Raw genomic sequence first — 17,035 nt, 5'->3', positions numbered from 1 at the left:
GGGGGGGGAATGGGGGTTAAAAGTAGGGTAGAAAAATTCTGCTGGGAAAACACCTAAACATCACAAAGATGAAAATGTCTATACAAATGACTGTTACTTGCTTTGGAGGGTTTTTTCTTCTTTTTACTGTTTTTCCTAGACTCAGGTCAGCTAGCCAGCTCCTCAGCATGTGGTTTGGATTCTGCTTTTCTGGAGAGCCTTACCATAACTTTCTCACAGGCATTTTTTTTTTCCTACTTAAAGCTGAACTGCTTTAAATGTTCCAGATTACACTGTCTTAAATAAGTCTTGATTTTATACTTAGTTTTGGAGGGCCGCAGGGGGAAATACAGGTGGCTTGGGAAGCTTTACAAGTTTTTCTAGAAATATTTGTCAAAATCTTTGTGTGTCTTCCCAATACTATTTTTCTAAGAAATGTTCTGGTTGCCTAAACTGACAGCAAAAATTAACAAACCTATTTCCCACTGAGCATTAGTTCTAGTTTAAAAGCACGTCCATGTATAAGGCACTCTGGACTTCAAAGCTACTGAATCAGCCACATACCTATGGCATATGTAACCTTGGAATTCACAGTATTCTCTATATTAGATTAATATTTACCCCATTTTCTAGAACAATGCCAGACCCAGACTGATGATATCACCTTGTTGATTGACCCTGCTTTTTTTGGTTTAGCTGCCCTATTCCTTACACTATATTTAGAATAAACAAAACCTGATGTATTCATAAAACCTATTCAAGACACATGCCTCCATAGCTGATTCTTCTCACACCTGTAATTTAGAAAAGATTAATTATTTTCCCTTTGTAAAAGGAAATGTAATTGCCATATATTCTCAAGAGCCTGAGTTCTTCCATCTGATTTTGTGTTTCCTTCAAACTGTACTTTTTTAAAGAAGAAAAGGAAGATGGAAAATCAAACAAGCTAGTTTGGATTTTATGAATAAACAAACCCACAAACCCCAGATTCTCAGCACACGGATGAAAATGAATTGTTTATACAATACTTGTAAAATTAGTACAGGAAGCTTTCATTTCTCTCTAGAAATGGAGTGAACTGATAGAAACTTTTCAAGAATGATACATTGAGCTAGGGTTCATTTATATAACATCATTGAAAAGTTTCACATTGGAAGACACAAATCTTTGAGTAAATCAAGGTAAAATTATGACACTATAAACCTGATTTATATTCTATTTTCATTTTAGGTACACTACAACTCTCTATTCTTCCTTATAATAGTTGGGAATCATAGAGCCTGGAATGTATTTCTTACCATTGCACAAATTAAGGAAGTCTCATGGTCTCCATTTTATAGAAGAGGGCGAAAAGCCTAGAAGCCATGCAAGGAACCTGAGTTTTGCCAAGTCCTACTCACTGGCCTAACTCTGTTATAATCCAGACCTAATGGCTAACTACACCTTTCTCACTTTGAGAGTGCAAACTCATTTTGAAAATATGCTTATCTACTTAGTGCTATTAGTTAACATGAAAACATTGTGTTTTGGCTTATTATTTTCAGTGATACAGGTTATCTTCCAAGTAGGGTGGAACTTTTATAATTTATTTTAGTGTGACCTGAATGTGTGGTTTTTAAAAACAGTTCTGCTAAAAAAATATTACTGATCAGAGTAGTCCCATGTGTCAATTTTGGTCACAAGAGCTTCTAGAGACAAGAATCTCTTAATTAAATTGAGTGGGTATGACCTTAGTTTGAAATTAACTTCTGCACATCCTTTTGGCCTTCAGAACAGAACAGGGTTTGGTGTTCTCTGAAGTGTGCCTGAAGGCTTGGTTTGAGCTCTCGGCTTTTCTGCCCATTGCATCTAGTTGCTCTTTCCTATCCTGCATCATTATAAAACAAATCTTATTTACTACTTGCCACAATAAAGATTGGGAGCATTTAGTGCAACAAGTTTTACTGCCAGATAGGACAGTGCCTCTATCAGGAGGAGGGCTGGAGGCAAGAGAATGGAAGAGTGTTTCTATTGACGTGGTGTGGTTCAGACTGAAACAAAACACAAATGCTCATTCAGTTTTCTGAGCCTTTCTACCCTGTTAATTTGGTCAGCAAGCAATTTAATAATCCTGATAAACTTGCTTTCAAACTCCTGTCTTGGCTGTGCTACTTACAGGAGGAACAGGCAGAGAGAAGAAACAAAGCACCGCTTCCTTCCTTCACACCCTGCAAACGCTCTGTCTTTGCACCTTCACTTTCACGATGGTATTCCTCTGTTGATGTCTTTTTGTGTAGCATACTTCAAAACATGATTTCTTGCATGTAACCAGGGAGAGGGGATAATTTTGCATAAGAATAAAATCAGAGAGATATCTTGAATGTAAGTTTAGGATGTAATTGGGAAGTTTGGAGGATCCATCATGTAGGAGATACCAGCGCCAGAGAACCAGGAAAGTGGGAGATTGAGGTTCAGATTAGCATTGCAAAGTTCATCCAACTCAAAAACACAGATGGCAGCAAACTGGTAATACAGGCACAATTAAATTCTTACAAGCTGCTGATTCTCATTTTGCATACTTGTTTATACATAGCCTATTTGGCCTCCATCAGCAGAGGTGTCTGAGATTTGTAACATGAAGGTTCATAGATGCATGAATATTTGAGCATTTATTATTTTATCCAAACAGGTTTGTTCTACTTTAATCACAATATAATTAGCTTTCAAAATAAGATATATATCTTCAGAAAGCACAGGGGTGGGGGTGTGTGTGTGTGTGTGTAAAATAGGTACTAAATAAAATCTTATTAACTATGTAAAATGAAAAAAAAAATCATATAAAGCAGCACATAAGGCTAGTCATATTTATAAAGGGGGGAAAAATAACATAATTGTTTAAGGAACAGAGATTAACTATTTGGAATTCCTATCAGCAAGCAACTAAATTAGTAATAGATATTGCTATTTCTCAAATACTTGATAATAATTAATGAGATGATAAAAGACATTTCAAAGTAAAAAGACATAAAGGACTTTTTTTTTAAAAGTGTAAATCAGCCAGCATAATGAGCTAAAAGTTAAGAATTTAACAGTAATTTATAATTACTTAAAAAGAGGCAGAAATATCAAATGAAACATTTGAGATAGTTTTTCAGTTAACAGTTGATCTGTTGTACATGTGAATAGTATTCAGGGCAAAAGAATATACAGCCTGTTGCACCACACAGTAATTAGCAGAGCAATTAAATAAAATATGAACTGTATTAAATACCATCTCTAAGAAGACATTTCCCATCTCAAGTAGCCAACTAGTATGATCAGTTTTCACATCGAACTACAGTATTTCTGGAGCACAGATTAGCATCAGGATGGAATCAGTAATGCTATAATGATGAAGAGAGGCACAGAATCAGTCCTCCTTTATATACAAAGTATTATGCAAGGAATAAAAAAAGATGAAAAGTGTAAGCATATTTAATTGTTAAATTGAGTTAAAAGAGGTTAAATGGATTAAAGATAATTAACTACTTTTTTTTTTTCAGTTGACAAAGCATCAGATGTTATTTATTTTATCTGGAAACTGGAGACCAGTTGGTTGGACTAGTTGGTGAACTACTGAAAAAATAATTGTGAGAAAGTTAAAGTGCCCACTGGGAAAAGCATAGTTTAATTAGGCACATTCTGCACAGATCAGTCAGAGGAGGTCATACTTTACTGTCACGCAGCAGTACAGTGAAGATGTTATTGCCATGACTGATGAAAAGAATTCAGTAGATTTATGATACCCTGATTTGACAATGCCCTGCCCTCAGAAATTAATGTCTGTAGGACAGTGTTAGGACAGAGGGGGTAAATGAAACTTCTAGGTAAAATAAGATGTGGAAAAAATGCATTTGAAAGCCTGTTTTTTCAAGTTGTTTTGGGAGGAATTTTGTAGGTCTAAATCAACATCTAGTACACCTATATTATTTGGTTTGGGACAAGGATACTTATTTTTTCCTATGAAGTTGCAACTGAGTTTCAAGATCATCATATTATCTAGATGAATCAGTAGATGACAATCAAAGTTTAGTCTATGCAAAAGTAAACAGTATAAAGGATATGACATGCATACACCTTGCATAGTAATGCCATTCAGAAATAAGGGGGTGTGAAAAATCATTGAGCAGTGCCCTTCTGTGTATTGCTAAGGACAAGGCGGCAGTATCTCAGACTATCGAAACTATGAAACACAGTGCAAACATGGACTTGTTTCTGTTATTTAAGATGCTTAATAGGGGCCAGCTGGGCAACCACTTATCATGGGAAAATAATACTGTTTTGTCCCATGCCAAAACATGAGATCTTTACCAAGTCTTTTTGGAATGTCTGCCTGGAAGATAGAGCAGTGTAAAATTATTTTTCATAAATTCAGTCAGTGCCTCTTATGGAACAAAAACCTTCCTATACAAATATTAAGCTACCTGACACAAATGAGAAGGGCAGATCTAGTACAGAAGTTGTAAGAGTTTTTGGTATCACAGGGAAGGTGTCATCTTCTATGAAATGCACTAAATTTTCAGAGTACTTGCTGAAGAGCTCTATCAGATCCACATTAGAAGTTGTTTTATGATTTCACTGTAACTAAAACTTGTTAAATTTAAAAAAAAAAACCCTGGTTTTTCCTAGATGAAATTCAAGGCAGTATAAAGAAGTAATCAGAATTATGAAAAAGACTGTCAAAGACAAAGTCAAACTGGGTCAGAGAATCAGAAATTATGAGTACAAGAGATGAGCTGGGATAAGGGCTAACTAAAGGTTGGATAAAACATACATATCCACAGTGGTGGGACAGTATCTCAAGATTCTTAGAATCAATTAAAAAATTCATTTGTTTTTTCTGAACTTTTATTCCCCCTTGTTCTAGCCTGGAGGGAAGGTTTTTTCCTACCTTTGTATAAAGTGTTTTCTAGAAGGGAGACACTCTGCCTCATCTGGTTCATTTCTTAAAAGATGCTATGGTCCTTGGAGCATTCAGCCCCACTGTAGGTACTGTACACACAGAGGGATCCTTCTCCAGTGAACTCAAGACTCCAGACACTAACATGGTTTACTCCACAGCATGCAATGTGTAAACACTAGTCAGTACTCTGAACCCTATACATCTCTGAAAACTGAGATTTCCAGATGGCAAAGAATCTGATGTAACTTGGGTTAGTGAGACAGTGTTGTAGAAGCTAAAGGAACTAAAGCAAATGGAGTGACACCTCTAACCGATTATTTTTGAGCAATGGGAAGGGTGTAATTCAGGTATGGGCAAGCACTCCAGCTCATTAGCAGTTTAACCAAGCCATTTTTATGTAAAGGTTTTAAAACAGAACCAAGTTACCATGGAAACTGATTGAAGCAGAGACTTACTGTAAATTCTTTTCTATACAAGGATAACAGGACTGACAGGTGGGCTGTAAAAGGAAAATGAGTGTAATATAGAGTTCGGCATGATGGTCTGTTTTCTCTTCCTAGAAGTGTGTCTTTTATAGCTCTGCTTTATCTCTACTGTTTTCTACAGTAATATATTGAACATATTTTAAAAGACACTCCCACTCAAATGAACGTTTTATTTTGTCATAATCCTATTTGCAAGGGGATGTGCATGCTCTAGAGAAAAGAGCTGAAGGGCAGGACACTCCACTTATTTTCCAAAATTATTATGTCTTGCCAGAATCATCAGGGAGGAAGAGCCATCACTCAGGAAATGCATTTGCATAAAGTGCCCTTTGCTGCCGATGCTTATATTTTGCTCCTGAAATATGCTCTAGGTATGTTCACACTATAGCACAGCACTCTCCTTGTACAATATGAAAGAAGGTAACAAGAGTGGTTTTAGTGAAGAAATACCCCTTTTCACTTTCTCAAAAATTTTGAAAATTCACCTATTTGCTGCAATCCCATGCAAAGTCAAAATGATTCAGCTCTGTAAATATCTTTCTTAGTCTGATGGATGATGGTAAGAATAACAGAAATTAGAGTACACAGCCCCCAATATATGGTGCCAGAGTTTTAAGAAGGGAAGTTGGCAGAGAGTGAACAACAGCAGAGCATGTACCTTTTCCACTTAGACTAGTTATCTGTCAGCACTAGAAAACATTTCAGCATATGAATATGCAGTATCTTTTAAAATCTGTGCTGGATGTTTCTACCTGCTGTGCTTAATTTCAGAATCTTGTGTTATCATTAGAGAAAAATAATTCTCTTCTCCAATATCATTTTCTACCAAAAGAATGGCAGCAGAAGGAGGAGATCCTTACTTGAACTCATCCTGATACTCTTCTAGCCTGAAGTTTCTGCTTCTTGGTTCAAGTTCCCAGCTGGAGCTGTGTTTTTACATGCCCTCCTGACATAAGCCATAAAGCAATTTTCATCTGGATTTTAAGAGGTTTGCTGTCATCAACAGTCATAGTTAGTCCCAGTGCACTAGAATCACAATAGATAGTCACCTTTTCCAGCATGTTTGCCTTACAGCTAAAAGTAATGGCAACAGCTGGTTTTGTTGTCAAAAGTAAATATACTTCTCACCTTCAGCCTCTGCCTTCCTTGGCACTGTGGGGGTGGGGACATGACAGATGGTTCCTGCTAACTAATCACAGAAAACATGGTATTTGGTGTATAGCATGAATTTCCAGACAAATTAGAATGCTTCTCATGTAATATCCTCCCTATGAAAAGCTGGACACCTTAATAAAATGTGGCATGCTCTAAGGAAACACATATGACATGTTAAAAGTGTATGATGATGTGACTAATGGCAGAACTCTGTGGTAAATGATGCACAAACTAACTTAGTTGTCATAACTGAATTTTGATGACTGTGTTTGTTATATGTAAAAGCTATTTGACAGTGAGACAAAGGGAAACATGGAAGAAAATTCTGCTGGGTTTAGACTAAGTTCATCTTTGATTTAGGGCTCAGTCTCCACCATACTCTTTTTGTGTGTCTCTGAGCCACAGAAGGCTGCCGGTTCAGGCTCAGTGGCAGGCAGGCTTATGCAGAAGCTTGTGCAGCCCTTGAGACTGAACACTCAAGGGCTCCATGCATTAAAGAGTAGAACCATTTTTGTCATTTAAAGGAAGCCATTTTAAGTATTCCTGTGCTTTTTGTCTTCATTCTGACATAAATCATACTGCAAAAGGGCCAACAAATACAGCTGTTGTCCTTCTTAAGAAAATACATTCTCCATGAATGTAGAAATTATTTTAAAGATATGCTTTTAATTTTAGAAAAAATGTCCGTAGAGTCTACAGTTAATTTGATTAAAATTCCTTGGCACCATTATATGTTCCCAAATTGCAATTATTTTTCATACCTCTTTGTATGACAAAAATATGTAATTTCAAATAATCATGACCAAATTCCCATACAGGTATTTATAACTGTCTTGGACTTAATTACGTCAGAGGGTTAGAAATGAGAATGTTGGGAATAGCTAAATTCATAAAATAGGACAATACAATTTAATTTACAAACTCTTGCCTAAAGGCATGATTGCTCAAAAACAAAGGTGGAGAAAAGAGGCACAAGAGATGAAGCATTGTTAGGAATTGGGGAAAAGTCAGGAAATAAGATCTGGCTAAAAAACCCACCAAAGAGTGATAAAACAGAAAAGGAAACAGGCAAACCTCCTTTAAATTGCAATTTAGAAAACTGCCATTTACAATACAAGGGTAATTCTTGCAAGCCTCATCAGTATTCTGTGAAGATCACTGAACCCTGCAGAAGTGTCTCAGATAGGCACCTTGTTGTAAACTTCAGGATCAGGCCTAAAAGAAAATAGATACATGCTGCAACTAAACTAGTCTGTGGCGCTTCTAAATATGACTGGTCGCTCTGAAGGTGTTGCTTGGGCTTGCAAAGGACAACTTGCCAAATAGTAGTAGTTTCTGTTTCTCTTACACCCACATGTTTTGTGTTGTAAAACACTTAGATTATTTTTGTGTTTGTGTTGACACATTTATTTTTTTTTCAGAAAAAAAATAATTATGTAACTAGATTTTGTGTGTGGATTTAAGTGGTTAGCAGTATAAAAGTATGGCTGTATTCATATGTGCAAATTGATTACATCAGAACTTGACTTCAAGTCTCTCATTGTTCTATATCTCTTTTCATGGAAGACAGAAGAGTAATTTTAAAAAGTCTTTTGTTTACCCATATGTAACTCATGGATATTTGTCAATGCAGGTTTATCAATATACAGTCCACACTGGTTTCATATGTGACAAGGAGGCAAGCAAACAGTGGAGAATGGCCGTAGATATGATGCAGATAAGCAAGAAAGAAAAATTAAGGACAAAAAGACAGAGCAGTTTCTAAAAAATCAGGTAAGGAATTCAGGTGATTCTGTATGAAGTGTAAATGGTACAAAGAATTGTATCAAATAGTTTATGCTTATCTTGTAATTCCTAGTATTTCTGAGAATTACTGCTATATGGGTTTATGGACATACATACACACACACATATATATATACCCTACTTACACCCACTCATACAATGAGTTTCGGTTTTGAGCAAAATTGCCATTACCCTCAGTGCAGATATTTACTGGTATTTTATATTTCTTTTAATAAAATTAATTTTCTATATTTCATTTTATTTTGTTTAAATGGAACATTGTACTATTTCCTACAGAAAAACAAACAAGTCATATTTTCACAAAGGAGTAAAAGAGAGTTATGCTCTGTGTGTAACTGTTCTTTCTCAACCAATCAGTTCAAAGTTCTCAAACCTTACATTATTGTATCCTAGTACTGATCTCTCGGGGCATTTAATGTGCACTGCAGAAAAGCAACATGTGTTATGACCTACCTCTCCCTTCTTACACTGCAGGTGAGAACTTTATTTAGAGCCTGAGCACACTTCTATTTCCTAAGCCTGACTAGAGAGGAGTAAAAATATATTTACCAAAAAGCAAAGCTGGAGGAACAGTAAGCAACAATTCATCCTCTGCTCCTCTGCTCCCCTGATTGCGAGGAAAGTTGCTGTACCACTTGTAGTGACACAGTGGGAGCAGTAAATGTGGTGGTACAGCCTAAAACAAGCTGGGAAGCTAAGCGAACTACATGCTACATGATGCAGTTGTTCGTGACAGAAACATTTTCTTAACTTCTTAGACTTACTTTTAGAATAGACTGAAATAACATTTTTGCCACAAGCATAAGATGGAAACAAATACTCATAACTAAACATTACATATCCATCATTTGCCTCTCTATCTGCTTAATCCTTACCTCTCCCTTCTCACAAAACTAAAGCTAACGTGAGATGCTGGTATAGCAATACACATCAACTATTAAGAAATAGTTACTTACAGGGCTTCACATTCCTGAGTAACATCATCAGCTTATTGCATCCATTTAGTATATCCACAAAAGAGTTCCCTTTAGAGTCTAGCCTTGTAGAAGTGCTTTAACCCTTCTACAAAATGTCTGTGTTATGCTTATATTTAACTTTCACAGAACAGCACCTAATGCTTCCAGACAGCATGTTTCAGATGACTGACTATACCTATGGAAATTCAGTACTGAAATAACACATTCTATGAATTCCCAGGAGCTCTACAAACATTAAAAACAAGCAAACAAAAAACCCCAGTCAAGCTTCCCAAACTACATAAAACTCAGTATTACTGTTACATCATATCAATTATATGTTGCACAATTCGTGATAACACAATAGTTGTGTTCATGCTAACTTTTTGCGGTTTGGTAAGATTACCACACATTGAGACATTCTGCCTCTTCCTTTGTACATTGTTGATTCTTGCAAAATGACAGCTGCTGCATTTATGTTAAAAAAAGGCTCAGAGTATCAGCAAGGATGCCTCTAATAGGAGAAGCAGCATAATACATCTAGAGTTTCTCTAGGACATGCAATATTCATCAGTTACAAACTTGGGAATGTCATATTGTAAAAGCTACATGATAAAAGACGCTGTGTGGCGTTACAGCTGATTCCATTTGCCATATGGCATGTTATTATTTTGTATTACCTTGGGGAGTGCACTAAATGTGAAAGGAGAACAGAACCTCTCTCAAGGTATACAGAATAATAAGCACAAGTTGTATAGTTCTTAATTATAGCAATAAGGTCTGTAACTGAAATGGAGATGGAACTAAGTACAGGAGTCAAATGTACGCTATACTACTCTCCAGCTACTGAAAGGTAATAAACTCATATCAGGAATATGCAAACAGGAAGAAATTTCCAGCCACCATATGTAAAACCCTACAGACAGCCTCAAAGCAGGTTGACTCAAAAGTCAGCAAATGCTATGTGCAGTGCCACACACATTACCACAGTATGGTTTTACATCAAAAACACAGTTTTACATGATGTAGGCTGGAGAAAACATTAAATCAGTGATTTCTAAAAAGGAGAGTCCATATGCACAGCTATAATAAAATCAAATGAATCATTAGAACAATAAAGTGTGGGGGAGTATTTGCTAAAAACAATTTAAGTAAAAGAATCCAAAAATAATTGTGTCAATTTGATATCAGGAAAGTGAGCTGTTCATAGGGCCTGAGAAATCCCGAAACAAACATCTCCAAATTTTAAAAGGCTCTCCTTTTACAATATATCATAGTTCACAAGCAGATTGTTATTAACATGGCCAAAACTTCGCCAGTATTTCAGGAAAGCAGGTGCAATGAAAAAATTCTTTGTAATTTCTTGTGGCAGTATTTGCCTGAAAATTCAGTTCTTCTTATGCCAGTACATTGAGCTTCACCCCTCCCACCCTGCAGCGCCATCTTTGGAAGTGTGTTCTGACTCTGAAGCAAAATCCAGCCACGGTTAGATCATTCTTTGGGAGCTATTTTTCAGTCACCACTTAAATTTTAAATTACAACTTTTGTGATAACAAATAATGGAAATGTACAGGCTTGATGGTTTTTGGAACAGTTTGGTGCTAAACACCATAGTCCATTAGATAAGGCATTTCAAGATCTGTTACAGGAACAGATTATTTTAAAATTCATGTTAATTGTGCAATACTTAAGATTACATCTTCAGAACTATCATTTATTCAAGTGTTCAGTTTGAGCAGCCAAAAAGTAGAAGATCATTCCCTTTAGCCAGACCTTTAGCAGGAATAAATCAGAGAAATTCTAGCAACTCAGTATTTCCTAAAATGGGTTATGCATTTTGCTTTCCTGTTAGTTTTTACTAACTATTGGGAAGATAACTTCTTTTTTAAGTGAGCTAAGTGACTCAATGCCATTTAAAGATTACAGAACTTCACAGTAAAATGAATAGAGGATCATGGCTGTAAGCTTTGCCCTCCTTGCCATCACTACCAAAACCCACTGGGTACAGTTTACCTGTCTCAAGTTTGACACTGCACTGGTTTATATTTGTAAATGCATGCAGACCAGTGATGACAGGAAGGGCTGAACTGCAATTGCTGTGCAAATTACTGCATCCATTTCCATTTCTCAGCTAATGTTAACACAAACTCATGACACATTTTGCACTGTATTATCAGAATCTATGAAGTTTTTCACACATTTCAGTCTGAATGCTACTCATGCTTATTCCACAAATAATCTTCTTCTCCAGCCATAATAAAGGCTGATGCAAAAATGACTGATGTCACTAAATGTGGGTTATTATTCAGTGAGAGATCAGAGGGAGGAAGGGAGGGAGGGGAAAAGCCAGTTCTCACTATTGTAACTCAAAGGTGTTCTTCCCTTTTAAATTGGCAGGAAATTCAAATATGTGTTAAATGACAGCTCAAGTTTAAAGACTCCATGTTGTAAACGTACTTGCTGAATTAGCAAACATTTGTCTATTATTATTCAAACATTTGTCTATTATTATTTAAAGGAAAGCTATGCATTATTACAAGAGAGAATAATATTTGTATATTTTTCCTTTAAAGAATGCATTCAATTCCATACTTATGAAAGATAACTAGTGTCTGACAAAATTAGAGTTGACCTTACTCTAATAAATTGAGAATTTACAACTACACTTTAAATACTTTGATTTCTGTTATTCTGATAAACTTGAAAACAAGCATAAACGTATGCATTATTTCATGATAAATTTTCAGTGTAGCAGTTTTAAATTGGTAATGGAAAAAAAAAAACCTTTTTAAAGAAAACTTAATTTCTTCTGAAAAGATAAAAATGTTTACGTAAATATCACTATGAACATGGTAATTGTTGCTACTATTATTTTTTAATAAATTTACAACCTATTCAAGTTTATATTGAACAGCTCAGGAAAACATCAAGAAAATAATGAACTGAAGAGTTTAGGAGTTGAATTCAAGGAAAGAATCATGTTCCAAAGTTTTTTCATGACAAAGTTTTTTCTGCTAGTTCAATTGATCATGACAGCATTATAGGATAATATTGATTGTATTAGATGTATATACTTCGAAAGCCTTCAGTTAGTTTAAGAAAACGCAGATAGGCCAAAAATTTGCTATGCTTCAGAGGAAGAACATTCAATTACATTTAGCAGGAAAATCACAAGTATCTAACCACAGTTTTTAAGTAACCAAGGGGTGAATGGTGACAATATCTTAAGAGAATTTTAGAGGCGACAGAATCTTAAAGAGATGACCTATTGTGCATTATAAAACCATACTGCCAGCTATGCACACCAATTTTAGTGAAAATGCAGTAATTAAAAATTTAGAGCACTGATTATATAAACTAGAATAATAAAATTGTTAATATGGTCAACCTCTGACTTTCATTTCCAGAGGCACTAATATGCTCAATTTCATAAATACACCTCTACTTGTAAAATCAAGCAACTGCCCTGTGCTTTGGGAGGTGCCTAAGACCTAGCTAAATACAATTTCTGTATCTATTTTAGGGCTTCTTTTGATATGTATTCAACTATCAATTGTCATATGTTTCTTCCCAAAAGATATTCTGCTGGATATTTGCAGGATATTATGAACAGATGTTATTCCAGATCTGCTGATTCATGGTAGAGGATTTATATCTTTTGATGGATTATGAGAAGTGGATGAAACCATAAGTGAACAACACAATATAGTAAACAAAATATTTAGGATTTGACTTGTTTTTCTAAATGAATATTCACAGCAGATTATAGACCAGTGCTTCCATACTATTCTAAATCTAAGTCTTTTTATGATGTCAAAAGCTGACAGACTTTCAAGGTAAATCACTGATGAAATCTCACATCCTGATCACCCAGCATGATCTGTATTTGCTGTAGGCCAGAAGATACCTCAATATCATTTTGAGAGGAAGAACCACAATATGCCCTTAATGGTCCAATATTATTTTAATATCAGGAATTTTCAGGGGTATAGTAAGCAGATCCTGTTTTTCAGGCATGGCTTTTCAACTGCAGTGCCTGCATTGCCTGTTTGGCCAATCCAGTCACTAGTAAAGTACTGAATGGTTTCCTATCCTTTTGCTCACAGAAATATACATATGTTTTTGATATACCATATAGATTTTAAAAAAACAATTATTTGAGGTAAACAACAGAATCTGAAAAATTAACAAGATTAAAAGTATAGAACAACATGTTCTGAGTGAGTTCATTTTATTTGAATGCTCAGGTACCACAGTGGAGGCTCTGCCACCTTATTTACACCCTCATCTACAAGAACACTTCATCTTCTGCTCAAGCCTGCATCCTAAAAGTAACATTAAGTGCTTTCCTGCAATACACTAGTGAATTACATGTGCAGATGATCTCTATAATTTCTTATTTTTAAAACCATGAGACTGCAATAATATCATGCTAGCAACAAATTATGTTATAAATACATAACTATACAGAAATAAACCTGTAAGCTATCTAAGTCTCCATCAAAATGGAATAAGGTGGGAGAGCTTTTTTTTTTTTTTTAAACTGTAACACACAAGACTCAACATTGTGCTTACAATGAAAATAGCCTTTTGTAATTCCTTGCTTACACCACCAAAGGACCACCTGATTTCTATGAAGTGAGTTAAAACAGAAGAGATATAAATGCCTTTTTAGAATGTTTAGAATGTTTAGAATGTTATTGATTTTTTTTTTTGACATCACAGATTACAGTAATGTGATTAATAGCTGCTGATAATTGGAGTTTCTTTCCAGTGGTTATTGCTTGTCAGTAGCAATTAATAGCTCCACAAAACCTCCATTCATTTCACAATATTAAAGAATGATGGCTTATGGGAATTATGCTAAACTAGCACTTTCAATTAGATTTTGAATTTTATAGTATATTGAATAACAGTTTATGGTTTTATAATAGCAGTGATGGTTTACTGTTGTATGGTAATCACTCTTATTACATGTATGTTTATCTGGAGAATTAAAATGTTTATAATAATATTAAAATTAAAAAGTCAATTGCATGTTGCCGTTTCTTTAAAAGTATAGAGTGTTTTGGTATTTATCAGTAAAGATGATTTTGAATGTCAGTTACATAGATTTTTTCCCAGTATTTGATAGGGAAGATGCAATGGTTAAGGGATGCAATAACAGTTTAAGTTCCTCGGTATCAAGCGCCAGCTGGTATGGCATGTGGCACAGCCACTCAGTTGTAAGTCTCCTGCCTACAGTTGGCTGGGCTGTAGATGTAAGTCAGTAACTGTCTCATCTGATCATTTCCAGAACTGTAGGAGGAGAGGAGGAGAAATCATCAATAAAGAGAAAGATACTTATTTTGGAGAGACATTGAGAAGCATCTTCACCTTTGGCATTTTCTCCAGTAAATAACTTCCTGCATTCAGAAGGAAAAAAAATAAAAAAAAACAACCCACAGCAGGAAAGGTGAAGGAATCAAGGACTGGCATGGAGGGAGAGAGAATGAGTTGTGTAAGATAAAGTTGATTGAAAATGTCATCTGAATTAGGACAAAACAGTGCATAGAGTTTGATGTGAGAAACTGGAAAGAGTATAGTTCTTTTCTGTGACAACATTAAACTTAACAGAGCAGATTTTTAAAGTTTCTTAATGGCTCAGAAATTTAACATGCTTATAAAATAATTCTTGAAAATATACTAAAAAAAAAAATCTGGCCCTCATGAAGTCAGTACATTTTTAACAATGACATCTGTATTGCCAGAATCCAAGTCAAAGATCATCTAATAAAGTTCAACAAAGTGAAAAAAGGAACAATGTGGAGAAAGAGTTTTATCAAGTTAAGTTCTTAGCAAGGCACATACTGATTACACTTGCATAAGTGTTTTTGCCTAGGACTCTCCTTGACTTCAATTTTTTAATGCAGTGAATACATTTTCTATGAGAATACTCTAAATAAAAGTTTCTTCTACTTTTTATTTTATTTCAATATGCTCTTAAAATTTACTGATAATTTTTATTATTTTTCTAATTTTACTTATGCAAATTATATAATGAATCCTCCAAATAAGGAAAATTCTTGTCATTCAATCTTGTAGTATTCTTCCAGACAATTAAGTTATCCTTGTGAAAAACAAGATAAGATGAGACTCTGTCCCATGAAGCACTGAATTATTTTAGCAAACGAGGTTAAGGAAAAAGTCAACAATAAAAATTACTGTGATATTTCTGATGAAATTCCTAGTCAAAACTGCAGCCTGTTACACATTCTATTTCCGCCAGTAATGATAATTTCGAAGCCAATGCCAAACTCTAAAGTCAGTGAGAAGAGGAGCAAGACCTTTTTATTACTATTTGATTAGTTTGTGCAAGTTTGCAAAAGCAGAAAATGACTGCTGGTGATAGGGGAACCTTAGAAGATGTACTTGTTCATTTAAGAATCATAATGTATAAATTTGGATGATTATACAGAGATATGTAAACCTGTTTGATTTATTTTAATCCTGGCCTTCAGGACCATCCGTTGAGAAGTATTTTTCTTACAGTTTCATGGTACTACTATTAGTTATTTGTTGTATACTCGCACCTAACAGCCCTAATGAGTAGTTGTTCTACTGTGGCAGGTGCTGTATAGACCATGGTGAAATCAAGTGCAGAATAAGATGGGACTAAATACAAAAAATAAGTAGCTTATGAACTAAATACAAAAAATAACTAGTTTTGCAGTTCCCAAGGTAAGTTTTGGCTAAGTGTACACAAGGTGTTATTTTAGAACAATTGTTTTTCTTATAATTTCTTTTCAATTTCCAGTGTTTATTCAGAAAAATAAAGCACACAAAAAAAAGTGCCATTGAATAAATTAAAAATTATGATGTAAAATGTCATGATTAAAGAGAACAAAGTACACAGTATGTATGTCAGGAATCTGATACAAAGGGACAATAGAGTTCAAAAATGCAAATCAGTTCTATTCTTTGATCTAATCTAATAAACCCTTAATCTTTCTATTGTAAAACAAAAATTCAGGCATTGAAATGCCTGTAGATCCAATTCTAATCTCTTATTCAGACAAATCATTTTCACCTCTCAGTAACTCTCAGGTTTATGATACCAACAAAAAGAGTCCCACAGTGTATGTCCCATATCCAGTACTGAATTTATTGGTTGGGGGTTAATTATTTTATGATTGAAGAAATCCTTTTGCAAGAGAAAAATGAAGCTTTTTCTTCCTTTTTTTTTTTTTTCCTGAATGCTTAAATATTGAACTTTTATTTCTTTTTCAAAAAATCCATATTTCTCATTCCTTCTATGACATTCTTAATAATTTTTTAACAGCAATGGTAAAATAGATTATGCTGCTCAGTGTCTTGAAGCCACAGTGATATTCAGCCTTTTCTGGAAAAGAGACCTTTTCACTTGCGCTCTGTTTTTAGTTCAGTTCAGCTACAATACAAGAAAATTGAGCAATAAATTATAAAGTCAAGAATAGACTTCTTTTTCTATATGTATGTAAAGGTAATGTTACTGGAAGTCAGTAAAAGCAGTGGTTACTAACAACCTGAAAAGACTAGATATTGCTAAGATTCTCCAGCCAAATGTCTCAAGGTCAGTCAAATATAAACTAAGATCATAAGAAACGGCTGTATTCTCATTTTCTTCAGCACAGTACTGCCATTACGAGTATGTGTAGTATTTATAAGCTTCTGAATAAATTCAGTTACTTCTGAATAGTGATCCTTAAAAAATG

The 17,035-nt window shown here is 34.8% G+C and overlaps 1 protein-coding gene across 4 annotated transcripts in view; it reads left to right on the top strand.

Annotated features, from left to right (window-relative positions):
- The window catches only part of B3GALT1 (beta-1,3-galactosyltransferase 1), a 200,151-nt gene that overhangs the window by 75,851 nt on the left and 107,265 nt on the right, over nt 1–17,035 (top strand). For 2 of the 4 annotated variants that reach the window (XM_026852547.1, XM_026852548.1), the window contains exon 3: nt 8,174–8,313. The exons of 1 other annotated variant lie outside the window; for it this stretch is intronic. The gene's annotated coding sequence lies outside the window, so the exon portion shown is untranslated. Of the gene's footprint in view, nt 1–5,656; nt 5,757–8,173; nt 8,314–17,035 lie in introns of those variants that run through there. One more of the 4 variants, XM_026852546.1, reaches the window with a different exon arrangement.

This window comes from Athene cunicularia (genome assembly GCF_003259725.1).
Source record: "Athene cunicularia isolate RWA chromosome 7 unlocalized genomic scaffold, athCun1 chr7_part1, whole genome shotgun sequence".
Taxonomy (NCBI): Eukaryota; Metazoa; Chordata; class Aves; order Strigiformes; family Strigidae; genus Athene; species Athene cunicularia.
Note: the sequence above shows the minus strand (reverse complement) of the source record. Positions and strands in the feature narration are given on the sequence as shown.